Genomic DNA, 16951 nt, shown 5'->3' with positions numbered 1-16951 from the left:
GAGGGACCTAGACAAATTAGAGGATTGGGCCAAAAGAAATCTGATGAGGTTCAACAAGGACAAGTGCAGAGTCCTGCACTTAGGACAGAAGAACCCCATGCACCGCTACAGACTAGGGACCGAATGGCTCGGCAGCAGTTCTGCAGAAAAGGACCTAGGGGTTATAGTGGACGAGAAGCTGGATATGAGTCAACAGTGTGCCCTTGTTGCCAAGAAGGCCAATGGCATTTTGGGACGTATACGTAGGGGCATTGCCAGCAGATTGAGGGACGTGATCGTTCCCCTCTATTCAACATTGGTGAGGCCTCATCTGGAGTACTGTGTCCAGTTTTGGGCCCCACACTTCAAGAAGGATGTGGAAAAATTGGAAAATGTCCAGCGGAGGGCAACAAAAATGATTAGGGGACTGGAACACATGACTTATGAGGAGAGGCTGAGGGAACTGGGATTGTTTAGTCTGCAGAAGAGAAGAATGAGGGGGGATTTGATAGCTGCTTTCAACTACCTGAAAGGGGGTTCCAAAGAGGATGGATCTAGATTGTTCTCAGTGGTAGCTGATGACAGAACAAGGAGTAATGGTCTCAAGTTGCAGTGGGGGAGGAATAGGTTGGATATTAGGAAAAACTTTTTCACTAGGAGGGTGGTGAAACACTGGAATGCGTTGCCTAGGGAGGTGGTGGAATCTCCTTCCTTAGATATTTTTAAGGCCAGGCTTGACAAAGCCCTGGCTGGGATGATTTAGTTGGGGATTGGTCCTGCTTTGAGCAGGGGGTTGGACTAGATGACCTCCTGAGGTCCCTTCCAACCCTGATATTCTATGATTCTATGATTCTAAGTGATGGAGGGAAGGGGATGGAGTGAGCAGGGGCAGGGCCTCAGGAAGGGGCAGGACAGTGGGCGGGGCAAGGGTGTTCAGGTTTCTGGCATTAGAAAGTTGGCAACCCTAAATCCATCTCCTGTGAAGGACAATGGTAGTTTAGTCACCCATTTAATTGGGAACAGAATCCCGCCTCATAATATGGTAACATAGACTCCGAGAGCAAATGACAAGTCCTTCCTGCAGCCACTGCCACCCCTGCTTCCAAACACAACACAGTCTTTTTCTTTATGAATGTAAAACTGTAGTTATATATTTTTATTTTTTAAAAAAAAACATAGTTTAAAAGCAACAAATAAAAGTACCCAATATCACCAGCAAAATAGGTCAAAAACAACATTGCATGGTGGAGCCAAATATAAATCAGTAGTCATATAATATAGTCAAGGTGCAGAAATCTGGCTTGCAACTCTGAGCATACGTAAACATGTAAGGCTCAGCTTTCAAACACACGCACCTGAGATGTGTATGTGGAGCAAATGATTTTCTTGGGTAAGGTATAATATACTTCTGTAGAAATGTAAAACAACATTTAAGCTTAGGAGAATCAGGAAAACCTTTATGCCCCCTATCCATCTACATATACAATTTTTCACTTCATTGCCCCTTTCTGCCTGCTTAAAAGTCATCCTATAAAACTGAAGTCCATAGTGTCAGAGTGCATACTGCCTGAATTACATTATTAACTAAACTATTTGAGTAAATATAGGCAAAAATACAGGGATAAACTGATTTTTAAAATATAGGTTTTTTTTTTAAAAAAGCAACAACAGTGTACCCTCTATAACCCTATAATATATCAACTCAGCCGTGTTCTCTTACCTTTTATATTGGTCACCCTCTCTTTTAATACTTATGCAAGAAATTTTTTTGTTGCCTTGTCAACAATTCTGTTTAACTTTTAAATCCAAAGTTAGTAGCTACAATGAGACTAAAACTAAGTGCAATATTTTTTAAATGGTTTCCCCAGCTGTGTGATATATATAGCATCAACTTGGGAAAACACCGCGACAATACATTTAAATGAATGATAAGTAAAACAGTAACTTTGGCAGTAGATTGTTAACTCTCTTCTCTCCTCCCTTCCCCCATGTGAATGTCTAATAGGTTAATTTCTCTGTAAGTATCACTTCCCCCATCTCCATTTCCTAAACTCCTTCATGCTTTGGTATCAGCCAGTATTATAGTCCCAGAATCCTGAGGTGCTCTTGGGCAGGCCTGTCTGCAATCCCTTAGGAAGGGTTACTTGGTCTTGTCTTGAAACTCACCACTTAACCCAGCTGTAGTGATTTCAGCTTCACTTAGTGGCTTAGTCAGTTCTGTCACTCTACTGTTTTCTGCATCCTATTCTGTTGAAGAGTTGTTCCAACAATACAGGGTTCTCAGAAGAGGAGAACCAGTAGCATATAAAGCTCCTGAGCAAACTCCTTGCCATTGGTGATGCATTCCTTTGCACAGATTAACCTTGACTTTCTCACTTTTTTAGTTCACTGTCACTTCCCAACCAGTTCTGAGTTTGGGTAGAGTTGTGGTGGCTCTCAAAAAGTGTCACTGGAAGAATTCTGGGGTAGAGAGTTTATGCAAAGGAATCTCTCTGTAGCTATACTTCCCCCCTCTCTTCCACCAATAGATGTGGAAGAGAGCTCCTCCCCTTCTGGAGCTTTTGTCCATCTGGAGTTCTGGGTAACTAGCTGGTGTAGATGGATGTTCTTCCATCTGTTCACCAACAGATGGGAGCAGAGAGCTCCTTAACCTCTAAAGCTTCAGGCCACAGGGTTTATATTTGCTAAGATTAGAAGATATTTTGTAATCATCAAACACAAAGAGGTTACATAACCCATACATGACACCTTCTTAGCAACCAGTTTAGCACTGGTGGGTTCCACTTAATCAAATGACATCTTTTAAAATTACATCAAATTCCAGAGTTGGTTGGAAAAGATAATTTCTCTCCTCCCCCTAAATTTTCAATGAAAATATGTGGTTTTTCATGGAAAAACTAAACCACTGATTTATTTATTTTTTCTACTTAAATGAAATATTGTTTTTGTTTGGAAATGAGAGTTCTCTTTATATATCTCAAAAAAAAAATCCAAATTTTGAAAAAAATGAAAGTTTTCACCAAAAAATCCTTTCCTTTGAAAAACCATTTTTGTAAATAAACTTTTGATGAAATATGTTGACAGCTGTAGATTTAACATTATGTGGCAGATTGCACAGCTAAACAACATGCCAGGATTGGGGGTGATATAAAGCTGTCCTGATCATGGGTTAGCTCTGGGAGGCATTTTATCCTCTGAAATGCCCTGGAAGACAAAGGGAGCATGTCTACTGCACATCCCCCTAGGTAGGGTCAGCATTAGACTCCCATCTGCCATTGCCTCACTTACTGTCCATCCCCCTGGGGTGGATAGCTCCTGTGGAATGAAGAAGGAATTTTAGTACAGGTCAAAATCATGACCTTAATTAACATACAGTATCCCTTTAACTTCATATTTTATGTTGCGCAAACTCCTTTATTCTTTCAGGGCTGAATCTAAGGCCCATTGAAATCAGAGTCTCCCTGTTGACTTCAGTGGGCTTTGGATCAGGCCCTTGTTCCCAATTCCCTCTGCCCAATTTTATATGATTTTTTAAAAGACAGATGCTTCGGCCATATCTGTTAAAATCTATATTCTGCTTATGAAGCTCAGGTGTCTGCAAAAGGAAGTGTTACCAAGTTCCCCAAATGCCCATTGCTTGATGACTCTAGAAGATAGACTTAGTGCTTCCTGTAGGGGGGAGATAAGAATCATGTTTTAAAATAAGGCACTTTTAAATAAAATTAAATAATTCACAGTGTCAATTGAAAATACTATTGGCCTGTTGATCAAAAAAAGCTTGCTTTAGGTCTCATTTCTAAAGGTTTGGAGCCCAATTCTCTCCTCAGTCTGGTGAGAACCAGGAGAAACTCCAGTGAAATCAGTGGAGATACACTGGAGTAAACTAGGTGTGAGAGGGGAATCATGCCAAGTTTCTATATAATTTATGTTTTAATCCCTTCCAGATTAAATATCACACCCAATACACATTGGTAAAACCTCTTGATCATAGTCCTCGGCTAGTTGTGTGAAACATGGAGTCATTCATGCAATGTTATACCTTAGCTTGAAAAAAGAACATCAGGAAATGGGTTATAAGAAATGATTGCTGCTGATTAAACAACATCCCACTGGTGGTCATGTGCTAAATGCCACGTTACACACATGCCATGCAATATTCTGGACTACAGAGAGGTAGGGCATTTAGAGAATGATGCTGTGTCCATGGGTGACATAGACAAGCACACCTTGGCTACTCTTTGGTTAAAGTTGCTCACAGATTAGTAGAGGAAAAGAAAACAGTAGATCCATCCACCCATCACAAATAATGTGATCAATTTAGCGTCTTTGTCAGCAATTGGCAATTTCCTCCAGCATAGCTCTTATTCCAAAGTATTTGCAGACTTTTCCCCTCCCCCCCCCAAGATTTTATCTCTGCAAGTTGATCACAAACAGTTCTCTGAGATAAAATGATACTCAATATTTGAGCTGTATTGGTTAGTTTGGTTAGGTAAGCCACATGGCGTTGTTTCTGTTCCCTGACTGGATAAGCATGCAAGCTGTTCTGGCACAAAGGCTCATGCAATGTGCAAGTAAAAATTGGTTTCTACGAATACATATATGAATGATTTTGATTTCCTATGAAGATATGTATCAGTAAAATCTGATTACCTGAGTGTTCACAGAAAGCAAACACAGAAGGGAATTTAATATGACAGAAGAGAATTCATTCAAAAACTTCATGGGAATGTTTACAGGCTTTCTTGAACTCTCTCACCATGTGCTAGAAACAGCAAAGCTACATGTCAGAGATACTAAATGGAACTTTTCTGAGCTACTATATTGAAGACTGCACAAGTATTCCTAGCGTAGTGACCCCCTCTTATTTTGAATATTTGTATCAGTTTGAATCTGTTAGTGATATGCATCCTTGTGGTCCACATAAGTGTTTGCATTCCATTTGACAGAACATAAATGTTAACATACAGGCCCAATCCTCCAGATATTACTTAGGGAAAATTCCCACTGAAATCAAATCATTGGGCCTTTTGTCTCAATAACCATTAAAAGTTGTGGTTATCTTACCTCATAGTTCTTCCTTAGGCACCTTCTATTATGTCATTCAGAATTTTGGTTCTCTGTATTAATTAAAAAAAGATGACTGTCTATATCTGATAATATCCCCCTAAAGGTATTGAAAATGATCTAAATGAAGAGTGGGGAGTTTAAAGAGATAGACAGACAAATGATTTGGTTCTTGAAGTTTTGATCACATTAAACGGAGGAGAAAACTAACCAGGGAAAAGCTAAGTGAAGAAGGTACTGGAAGAGGAAGTGAAAAAATGTGAATGATCTCACTCCATTATTTTCAGTGGGGTCAAACCCATTTTGGGCCCTGATACTGTAGGGAATAGCAGAGCGGTGTTTTATTTTCACACACTATTCACATGTGGAATGAAAGGCAAAATGAGTTCTGGGGAGGATGAATACTCTGAGGAATGTTTGGTTCTCCAACTCAGCCTCTGCTTTTATCCTCTGCTGCAATCCTTTCATTTCAGAAAGCTCCTCATGAATAAATATGACCTCTGATAAGAGCACAAACTGTTAACAGGAGGCACTAGGCATGTTTCCTTATTGCAGCCACATACAGAACTTGAGTAAAGCTAATGATCAGCACATTACACTTCATTAACAGCTACCATCTTCTCCCGCTTTTAGTTTTTCCATTTGGTCTTCCGCAATCCCAGGCTTTTATCGCCAGGCCAGTTTGATAAAAGTCCTGCTTAGCTGTGTCACACTGCAAAAAGGATTGTACACTCAGGAACATTCTCACCATTTCTAAAGAGTCCAATTTTTGTCTCACTTGTACTGAAGGATACTTGCCTCTGGGAGTGTTTCAACTCCACTTGAGTACTGCAGTTTTACATTAATACATTTATTCCAATGAAAATGTTAATAAATATTTAATAGGTACTGTCAAGCAATGCATTTAATCTTTTTCCCCCTCAGGGTTAGGGTTAGATGAAGCTCTGTCAGAAGACAGACATCATTTACAAACAAAATAATGAAGTTGTTCGTATCGATCACCACCATGTTGGAACAAGAATACCTGTGACTCATTTATAGGATTAGGACAGTCTTTCTATGTTTGGGACCTAAGACAATAAATTCTGTCAGCCGTGAAAATACTTACACACATGAGCAGCTTTGCAAATGTGAGTTGTCCCACTGAGCTAAATGGGACTACTCACCTGAGTAAAGACACACACTCACAAGGGGTTTGCAGGATCAAAGACTTAGAGGTTCGTTTTATAGCATCATAAATAAGCCATGGATAGTCCAGAAAAAGTACCAGTCAGTCTCTAGCATTTATCCTCGTGTAGTATAAAGCATTTCTGAACATTAGTGATGGGTGAACCTCTAGAAGGTCTGGAGATCCAAGCTCAGATAAGCAACAAGAATCCAGAAGTTTATTCAACATTGAGCTGTACTATATGAAACCCTTGAATATGCAAAACTGTGGTGGAAATCTTGAGAGAAACAGCCCCTTTTCCAACAAAAAAAGTCTTTGTAATGAACAATGTTTGTTTTAGAAGTCACAGCCATTTTTGTGACAAGGAAGAAAAGTATTTAAAAATTCAAGATGATTTTGTAGACAATTTCTGTCATCTTCAAGAACTGCTACAGAATTGTGGTAAATTTTTACCTTTTTGCATTTTGTCTAGATCATTTGCAACTGGGCAAATCAGCTACATGATGTTTTTTTCTAGTTTCCTGATTGGCCGAGCCTGCCCCGCGTAGTTAGGCTGGTTAGCAGAAGCCACTTTTACGCAAAAGGAATGTTTGCATGTTGAGTCTCAGAGACTTTGTTTTGTTTTTTAACAAACCTCAAAACCTAGCAGTGGTAGCATCACCAAGGATGCATTGTTCTCCACTGCAGTGTGTGGGGAGGAAGTCCACTAACGAATCCTTTCTTCCTGAAAGCATCCAGGATTTTAGAAAGCTGTGGCTCTGCCTGGCGCCCCGCCCCACCAAGGATGCTGAAGGTGGCAACAGGCCCACAATCCTTTCCAGGTAGCATCAAGTGGCAGATGCCAGTGGAACTGAGAGACATACTGAAGAGTTTATATTCCAAGTAGATATAGATGTGACTGAAGAAAGTAGCATTGTCATCCTGTTTTACAGTTAGGAAACTGAAGCACAGAGAGATTAATGACTTGCCCATGGTGGCAGCTCCTGAAAGTGAACTCTGATCATCTGTATCCCAGCCAGTGCCGTAACCATAAGGCCACCCTTCCTTTGTCTTTTGTGTCAGTCCATCTGTTTGTTAACTATTCATTAGCAGCTAGACTCCCATCCTCCTCTTTGCTCCTGATTACCCTCTCCTTCAGGGCTTATCTTCCCATCCCAAAGCCCCCTAGGCTTTCCCATTACCACCTGACCTCACTGCTTGCATATTCAGCCACACTAATGCCAACACTCAACCAGACTATTTCCAAAATGCTTCTGACAGTAACAAATGCCATTTGATTGCTCCCCTTTTCTCCTCCTACACGGTCATGCAGCTCATCCTATAGGAGCAACAGGTTGACTGACAGCATAAGGCCTGAGTCTATGCTACGAAAGTCACTAATCAATTCAAACCTCTTCATCCTAACTGGCCTTAGCAGAATGGCTTTTAAAATCATTTTTGAATTGAACTCCAAAACATTTAGTTCCACTGGTAAATTTAGAGTCTCCGAACCATTTCCAAGTGGTTTCTAGTGGTTCGGTAGTTTGTTCCCCTACCCCCACATTGGGCATGGCTATTCCTACACTCTAGAAGTGTGCAGAATACAGCGGAGTGGGAACAACAACAATAAAATCTTGGTTTCAGAGGAACAGCCGTGTTAGTCTGTATTCGCAAAAAGAAAAGGAGTACTTGTGGCACCTTAGAGACTAACCAATTTATTTGCAGCTGCCCAGCTGACAGGTCAAACTCAAAGCCAGAGACCCTGGGAGTCCTGTCTCCATTGCAGTCCACCAGATGGTCCTGCAGAGGAGGTGGTCTGGTGAGTTGGTAGGAAACTGACCTGGTTTCCATCTGAACTTTGTTTAAATAGACATTTTTCCATGGCACATTTAGATATTGACAGATCGCCATTTTCCAGCAGAAAAATGTTCCCATGGAAATTTTTCAACCAACTAGCTCTAGTGCAGAACCCAGCAGTTTCAGTTTGTCAGGTTCATGTGAATATTTGTTTGGATTCATGGGGGTTGGAACCTTTGGAAATGGAAGCTTCTGAGCTCTGGACAACTCCTGTCCCAACCCAAAAGTAAGTCCCACAGATGGGATAGAAAGAACATTACAGAAAATCCAGAAGCCACTTAGACATTCTGCTAAGGACACAGTTACTAGTGCAAACAAGAGGAGTAATGGCATTTCACGTTGTCTAAGTCTTTAAATATTACCATATAAAAAAAGATGCGTTTTGTACACAAACATCATGCAGATGTTTCATTAAAGGTGCTTCATTATTTGTTACAGTGTCTTGGTTTTCAAACACCTAGGAAGCAATTTCTGCCTCCTTAGCAATTCTTTAAACTGTAACTGTTAAGGGGGGTGGGGGGTGGGAAAGTGCCAAAATCGCTACTTTCCTAGGGACAGTGGCTACAGGGCAAGACTGCCCTGAAATTAGCAGATAACAGCAGACCTTAGCTAAGGCTTTTATCGGCTGTTTGTGCTCACCGAGGCCAGATGATTTTCAAGGAGCTGCTTAGAGATTTAAAGCGCTGATGTGACAGGAGCCCTTTGATTCTAATGTTCCTGCCTTCGTCTTGTAGTCAGTGTTTATGTAAACTTGAGAAAAACTGCCACTACTGTTCATCTCCCTCATTTTTCAGCCTTAATGGTAATTACATTCCATGCATGACAGGAGATTTAGCATTGCACTCAAGACTGGGGTTGTAATACTATCTTTGACATGCCATTGCTATGCATTAGGTCACAGTTTCACAGAGCTTACCCTGAGCAGAGATGGAAGTAGAACCTGTGTCAAAAGTTTGGGGTGGTGGGCGTTTTAAAATATGTTCTGAACTGCTTAGAGTTTTAAAGTAAATCACTTTAGGCTGAAATTTTCAAAGAGGCCTAAAGGAGTTAGGCACCCAAATCCCATTTAAATTCAGTGTGAACTGGGGACCTAATTTCCTTAAGTTCCTTTGAAATTCTAGTCTTAATACCTTTTGTTTTAAGTATTGAGCCATTTCCCCCCCCAAGGACCTATTTAGAAAGCAATACAAAACTCTGTGTGTGTGTGTACAGACAAAGCATAGAGATATACCCCCTCTATTTCTCTCCCTTGTTTCTAAGCCCCCACCTCCATGTTCACTTCTGCATAGAAGCCTCCGCTCTTTGGCTCAAAGTTCTGTATCTATGCTTGTGATCTCAGGGCCTATTTGGGTGCCATCTCTCGGTCTGTAAGGCCTTCCTTTTTAGAGGCCAAACTCCTACTCTTGACTGCCAGAGTATCATCAACTTCTTCCTCCTCCGCTCTCAGATTCATTTCTCTCTCAGCTGCCACACCTTAACTTTTTCTGTTCCACATCCCTTTTTCTCCTGCTCAAGTCCTTTCTGCTAACCACCCTCTTTTCCTTCCAGTTCTCTCTGGAATACAGGCTTTGCTGTTCCCCCACCCCAAACCCTAACTTAATCTCTTGTCTACTACAGTTTGTTATTTTAATGCCATCCCTGCTTGTAGGATAATTAGCCTTTGTTCCAGTCTGTGTACCATTTGGTGTTCCCACTACAATCTGATGGGCTCAGTGCAGAGTGCGGGAAGTTAAGTGAATTGTCACTAACTTATTCATACCTTGTAACACAAAGTTGTCTGAATAGAAACTTGAATGATCAGCTTGGAGGTCACAACTTTAGAGGCTGCTTGTGAAAATGGGGCAATCTTACTCCTCTTTTCTCTAAAAACAGCCATACATCACAACATGCACAAAAACATAATCCCTGTCACCCAGCAGTCCTGAGCAAGCCTATGACAGACCAGTGGGTGAGTACAATGAAGGGAAGACATTTTGGTATGAAAACAAACTTAATTCTCAAGCTTCCAAGTATTGCAACACATACAAATGGAACTTCTCTCAGGCACAGTCTAAAGTAAATGTACCTTACTTCAGCCAAGTCCCCACAAAAAAGGGTCTCTGCTCCAGGCAGCAGTTCTTCCCCAGCAGTGTTGTCTGAGCCTTGGCTTCAGGAGCTTTTCAAACCCTTTTCCCTTCTGGACAAGTGGAGGAGAAATTCTGCTTCTATCATGAGTACCAAGCAGCCCATGGCTCCCTCTTCTCTATTCCTAAAACTTAACAGGCCCATTCTGGAGGACTCTCCCTCCCTGATTAGCAGCCCTGGCAGTTTCTATGGGGTGGGGAAAGTCCCTGCAAGTTTTTAACACTTTCCTTGCCATCTAGGTGTGAAGAAAGGACAACCCCATCACAGGGGCACCTTGGTTAGCAGTTTCAACATAGGGGCTGGGAACCAAACCAACACAGAGACGGAACTAATCTATAGAGATGGTACTTCCAGATCTGAATTGTGTGCATTGATGGGGAGTTATAGGAAGCCTGAACTGCTGCTGCCCATGCTGATCTTCCTCCTGGGAGAAGTAGAAGACTTCTGGCTGTCTGGCTCTGAAGCCAGAACCTTTCACAAGCATTGAATTCAAACAGTGGTTTAAAACACATCAATTAAAAACATTTTTTTTTTAAATTTGGTTGAATGGTGTCTTTGTTTTTGCTCATCTCATGCTCCATCCAGAGAAAAGCCTATAACATGCCAAAAGCCACATCCGGTTTCTTTCAAACACAAATTCCTTGAGGGTGGAGGGGGTAGGGGGAGGAAGTGCATCTGTACTTTTAATCTTGACTACCCGGAGATGAAATGACTGAGTGGTCTCTGAGTTTTAATGGAAATGTATTGTACACAAATCACATTAGTTTTCATTTTTAAAATTACAGATTAGATTTTAAAATTCCATGCTGCTTCCAAATTCATTTCTAACGGCCTTTGCGGAGTTCTAGCTCTTGGCCCTTGCAGAACCTACTTTAAAAAAAGGGAAAAAGAAAAAAGCATCGATTGATTCCTGTAATGGAAATGGAATCCCTGCTTGTCCTTATTACCATGAGCATTACTACCCTTGTCATCACTACCATCATTATGCCATGAAGCTTTATTCTCAACGCAGCACGTGGAGGTGGAGCAGCAGAAGTGGCCCACGTACACCCTCTCTCTCTGTGCTCATAGCATTCTGTGCAGAGCTTCACGGTCATCTGTCAGTGGTTTTCTTAAGTGGCACTTATCTTTTCTGCCTAATGAGTTACAGTGTTATTGTTTGTAACATAGTAGTGCCTACAGGTCCCAACCAAAGATCAGGGCCCACTGCATTAAAAGTGGCACTGAAGCATAGTGAGAGACTGTCCCTACCTCAACATGCTTCCAATTTAAATAAAACAGAGAAAGGGTGGGAGGGGAAAACAGAGATGGGAACTGGCTTACCCAAGGTTACTGGAGGGCTTATCCTGCACCCCCTCTCATGTGTGGAGTCCCATTGGTTTCAATGGAACTCCACATCGGATAAGGTCCCTACTCTTTGATAATGTAAACAGCAATTAGTTCATGACGCAGAGCACACAGGGCACTTGTCAACCAACAGCCAGGTAAGCAATGTTCTATTTATAGTGCCTGAGATCAGATTCTGGAAATAACGTTTTCTTTGAAGTGGCACATGTATGAATACATTTCATGTAGTTATATGAGCCACATTGGGCTGCTATTTACTCCACTGGAAATCTGAATCAACTCCAGCAACATTAATAGAAAGGCTCTGGATTGACACCAGTATAAACAAGAGCAGGATGTGGCCCAAAACAAATAGACACCTATAATAAGAAATGACATATTACTAACTCACTCTCTCACAGCGTTGGCTTGTCGGACAACAAATAAGCAAATATCTACGGGCTTGTCTACATGGGGAATTTTACCAGTATAATTATACTGGTATAATGATACCGCTATAGTTGTACTGATAAAACTCTCCAGGTAGATACACTTATTCTGGAATAAGAGCGTCTTTTTCTGGTTTAGCTTTTGGCACTTTGAAAGTGATATAAGCCAAACCAGAAAAAGGCACTCTATATACCCCCCTGGGGAGTTATACCAATGTAACTATAGCAGTATGATTCCAGAGGTGGATTTCCCCATCTAGACAAACCCTAACAGTGTCATCCTTTCTCTAGAGTTCCTGTCCTGAAGTTCTGCACAGCAGGATAACAGCTATGGTGGGAGTGAGCTTCCTTAACAATGAATTATACCTCAGTAAGAGTCAGGTGTGCTACAGAACAAGTGCTTTTTCCACTCTAAGCAGTGTGCTCCTGCACTAGCAGGATGGCTCAGGGGCGCAAAGCCCTTTAGGGACACATTCAAACTATATCTATCTAGGGACTTATCTGGCTCCTATTAGCAAGGTAAAGGAGCACTTCACAATCTTCAGTGTGTTTATTCCCAGCACCCCACTGAAATACTACTTTCTGAATTTTACAGCTGGGGAACTAAGGGAATGCCTACACCACAATAAAACACCAATGGCTGGCCTCTGTCAGCTGACTCGCACTCGGGCTGCGGGTCTATAAAATTGCAGTCTAGCTGTTCAGACTCAGGCTGGAGCCTGGGCTCTGGGACACCTTCCTCTACACAAGCACATTCACAGAAGTACTATTCTCCCACTTCCACTGGGAGAATTCATAATGTGGGAGCACAAAACATCCCTGACTTCTGTTGCCCAGGTGCATCCAGCTCCAGCTGTGGGAGGGGCACTTCCTGGCTGAGTGCACCGGTTCAGCAGCCCCTTGCTGTCATAAGTCCATTCAGGGGGAAATGGCTTACCTTTAGCTCCACAAAGATTGTGAAGAGCACAAACAGCCACAGTAATGCGGCACAGCACTGATGATGCTGGAATCCAAACAGGCCTGTAGACCTTCAATCTGGTAATTAAACCTTCTTTTACCAAGGCCTTTGAGATCAGGGTACAGTTTCAAAAGCCCAGGCAAAAGGGGGTACTCAGTGTCCCCCAAAATAATGGTGGGGACAGTAACTCTGTTTAGGACAATGTCATTTGGTGGGAATTGTGTCTCAGCCTGTCCACGAAGGTAGACTCCTGATCAGCGAGAAAACCTGCCATCATGAATTTTTCCAGTGCAGCCTGCATTAACATTCATAAATCGGCCTCTGTGGTCCACGAGGGCCTACATGACAATGGAGTAATACCCTCTGGGGTTTATGTACTCATGTGCTCCTTGAGGAGGGCAAACTATGGGCACATGAGCCCCATCAATGGCCCAGCACAGTATGGAAATCGATACTAGAGGATCACAAGGGTCCCTTCTGACCTTGAAATCTATGAATCTCCTTTCTCCTTCTGTTCCTCTGCAACCCTTCATCTATCATCATCCTTGGTCACTCCTTGCCACCTTCACAAACCAATACATGATATAATGGATATATAAGCCATCATATATAAACACAATATTAGTCAAAAATTAAACTCATTCATCAAAGTAACGAAAGAAAGATACAGCTTTATTGTTTCACTTTTTTATTTCAGTTCTGCAAATGAGGCAAATGGGTATTAATTTCATGTCATTGGTGAAGTCTTGTAGCTGTTTGAATAGATAGCTGATATATGCAGCATGGCCCAACTCTGCACCCACTAAAGTCAATTGCAAAGCTTCCACTGATTTCAATAGTACAGGATCAATCACTATGCTTGGAGGAATGTCGGTTAAACTAGCTGATCAAGGAGATACATGATCAGTCTCCTCGTCTGATATAGTCTTATTATATAGCCCATTTAATCATAAGGCATTTTGCAAGCTGTAATTACAGCATTTAATAATTTGGTCCATGGGAGCCTACCAGTTTCTGTTCTTTAAGTAGAAGAAAAACGTGCCCTATGGCCTTGCCAATTTTATAAAGTAGTCAGGTGACACACCACATCTCCAATCTCACTTTTGTCCCCCTTCTATCTTAGAATCAAATGAAATATTTTTTCCAGGACTATTAGAAATTCCGGCCAACAATCTTTTACCAGACTCTCTATTACTCAATATTGTAATGACAAATCAAACTGATTCCAATTTTACTGCCTTTTTAAAAATGAAACTACACTATCCCAAAATTGGATATGGATAGAAATGTCATGCTTGAACAATAAGTGTATAATAGTAGTAATATGCTACTGACCACCTGACCAAGATGGTGACGATGATTGTGAAATGCTCAGGGAGATTAGGGAGGATACAAAAAAAATGATACCTAACAATAATGGAGGATTTCAACTATCCCCATATTGACTGTATGTTGAGATAATATTTCTAGACACCTCAGGACAGTATGTTGAGATAACATTTCTAGACCCCATTAATGACTACTTCTTGGAGCAGCTAGTCCTGGAACCCACAAGGCGAAAGGCAATTCCTGATTTAGTCCTAAGTGAAGCACAGGATCCAGTCTCGGAGGTGAAAATAGCTGAACCACTCAGTAACAGCCATTTTAAATGTAATTAAGTTTATCATCATTGTAGAGGGGAAAATACCAAAGAAACCCACCACAGTAGAATTTAACTTCAAAAAGAGAAACTACACAAAAATGAGGAAGCTAGTTAAACAGAAATTAAAAGAAACAATCACAAGAGTGAAATGCCTGCAAGCTGCATGGAAACTTTTAAAAAATACCTAAAGAGAGGCTCAACCTAAAGGTATACCCCAAATCAAAAACACACACAAATAGTAAAATGACCAAAAAACCATGGCTAAAACAACAGAGTAAAATAGGCTGTTAGAGACAAAAAGGCATCATTTAAAAGTTGGAAGTCAAATCCTATGGAGGAAAATAGAAAGGGCCATAAACTCTGGCAAGTCAAGTGTAAAAGTATAATTAGGCAAGCCAAAAAATAATTTGGACACACAAAAACTAATAGCAAAAAAAAAAAAATTAAGTATATCAGAATCAGGAAGCCTGTCAAACAATCAGTGGGATCACTGGATGACCAAGGTGCTAAAGGAGCACTCAAGGAAGACAAGGCCATTCCAGAGAAGCGAAATGAATTCTTTGCATTGGTCTTCTCTGCAGAGGATGTGAGAGAGATTCCCTGAGTCATTCTTTGTGGGTGACAAACTGCCCCAGACTGAGGTGTCAATACAGGAGATTTTGGAACAAACTGGTAAATTAAACAGTAATAAGGAATCTCCAGGATCTGAAAGAACTCAGATATGAAATTGCAGAACTACTAACTGTGGTATGTAACCTATTGCTTAAATCAGCCTCTGTACCAGATGACTGCAGGATCATTAATGTAATGTCAATTTTTATAAAAGGCTCTAGAGGCAATCCTGGAAATTGCAGACAGTGAGCCTAAATTCAGTACCAGACCAAATAGGATGAAACTATGGTATATAACAGAATTATCACACAAATAGATAAACACGATATACATGGGTGCTTTCACAAATATGTCTTTGGTAAAGGGAAATCATGACTTACCAATCCATTTGAATTCTTTGAGGGTGTCAACAAACGTGTTGCAAGGGGGATCCAGTGGATACAGCGTACTTGGACTTTCAGAAGGCCTTTGACAAGGACCTACACCAAAAGCTCTTAAGCAAAGTAGGTAATCATGGGATAAGAGGGAAGGATCAGTAACCTGTTAAAAGATAGGAAACAAAGGGAAGAATTAATGGTCAGTTTTCACAATGGAGAGAGCAGGATACTCCCCAATAGCAGGGTACTCCCCAAATAGCAGGGTACTCCCCAAAGATCTGTACTGGAACTGGTGCTGTTCAACATATTCATAAGTGAGTTGGAAAAGGGGGTGGACAGTGAGGTGGCAAAATTGCAGATGATACAAAATTACTCAAGATTGTAGTCAACTTCGGTCTTAACTAAGAGTTACAAAGGGATCTCCCTAAACAGGGTGTTGAAATGGCAGATGAAATTCAGTGTTGATAAATGCAAATTAATGTACATTGGAAAACATAATCCCATCTACACATGCAAAATGATGGCGTACTAATTAGCTGTCACCACTCAAGAAAGATATCTTGGAGTCATCATGGATAGATCTCTGAAAACATCTGCTTGATGTGCAGTGACAGTCAAAAAAGCTAACTAAGTTAGGAATCAATAGGAAAGGAATAGATAATAAGACAGAAAATATCATAATGTCACTTTATAAATCCATAGTACACCCACACCGTGAATACTGCATGAAGTTCTGGTTGCCCTGTCTCAAAAAAGATACATTAGAAATGAAAAAGGTACAGAGATGGGCTACAAAAATGAGTAAGGGAATGGAACAGCTTCCATATGAGAGATTGTTCAGCATAGAAAAAAGGCGATTAAGGGGCAATAAGATAGAAGTCTATAAAATCATGAGTGGTGTTGAGAAAGTGAATTAAAAAAGTGTTATTTACCAACTTCACAGAACACAAAAACCAGGGGACACGCAATTAAGTTGTTAGGCAGAAGGTTTAAAACAAACACAAGGAAGTACTTCTTCACACAAAAGTCATGGTCAACCTGTGGAACTCATAGCCAGGAGATGTTGTGAAGTCCAAAAGTATAACTGAGTTTAAAAAGAAACTAGATAAGTTCATGGAGGATAGGTCCATCAATGGCTATTAGCCATGATGGTCAGGAATGCAACCCCATGATGTGGGTGCCCCTAAACCTCTGATTGCCAGATGCTGGATCACTGGATAAATTGCCCTGTTCTGTTCATTCCCTCTGAAACATCTGGCACCAGCCATCATCAGAAGACAGGATACTGGGCTAGACGGATCTTTGGTCTGACTCAATGTGGCCATTCTTATGTTAGATCCATGCAAAATCGAGTGGTCCCTTTGGAGGTTTGGGAACCAAAACCACTGGGCTACACCAGGGGTTCTTGTAGTCCTT

General features: G+C 41.1%; 1 protein-coding gene across 1 annotated transcript in view; it reads left to right on the top strand.

The window, feature by feature from the left end:
• Positions 1-10673, top strand: part of LOC125630934 (uncharacterized) — a 44848-nt gene extending 34175 nt beyond the window's left edge. The window contains exon 4 of the transcript XR_012667154.1: positions 10411-10673. The gene's annotated coding sequence lies outside the window, so the exon portion shown is untranslated. The remainder of the gene's footprint in view (positions 1-10410) is intronic.
• The last annotated feature ends 6278 nt before the right edge of the window (positions 10674-16951 follow it).

The sequence above is a fragment of the Caretta caretta genome, chromosome 2, assembly GCF_965140235.1.
Source record: "Caretta caretta isolate rCarCar2 chromosome 2, rCarCar1.hap1, whole genome shotgun sequence".
NCBI lineage: Eukaryota > Metazoa > Chordata > Testudines > Cheloniidae > Caretta > Caretta caretta.
This window is presented reverse-complemented; position numbering and strand designations above follow the sequence as displayed.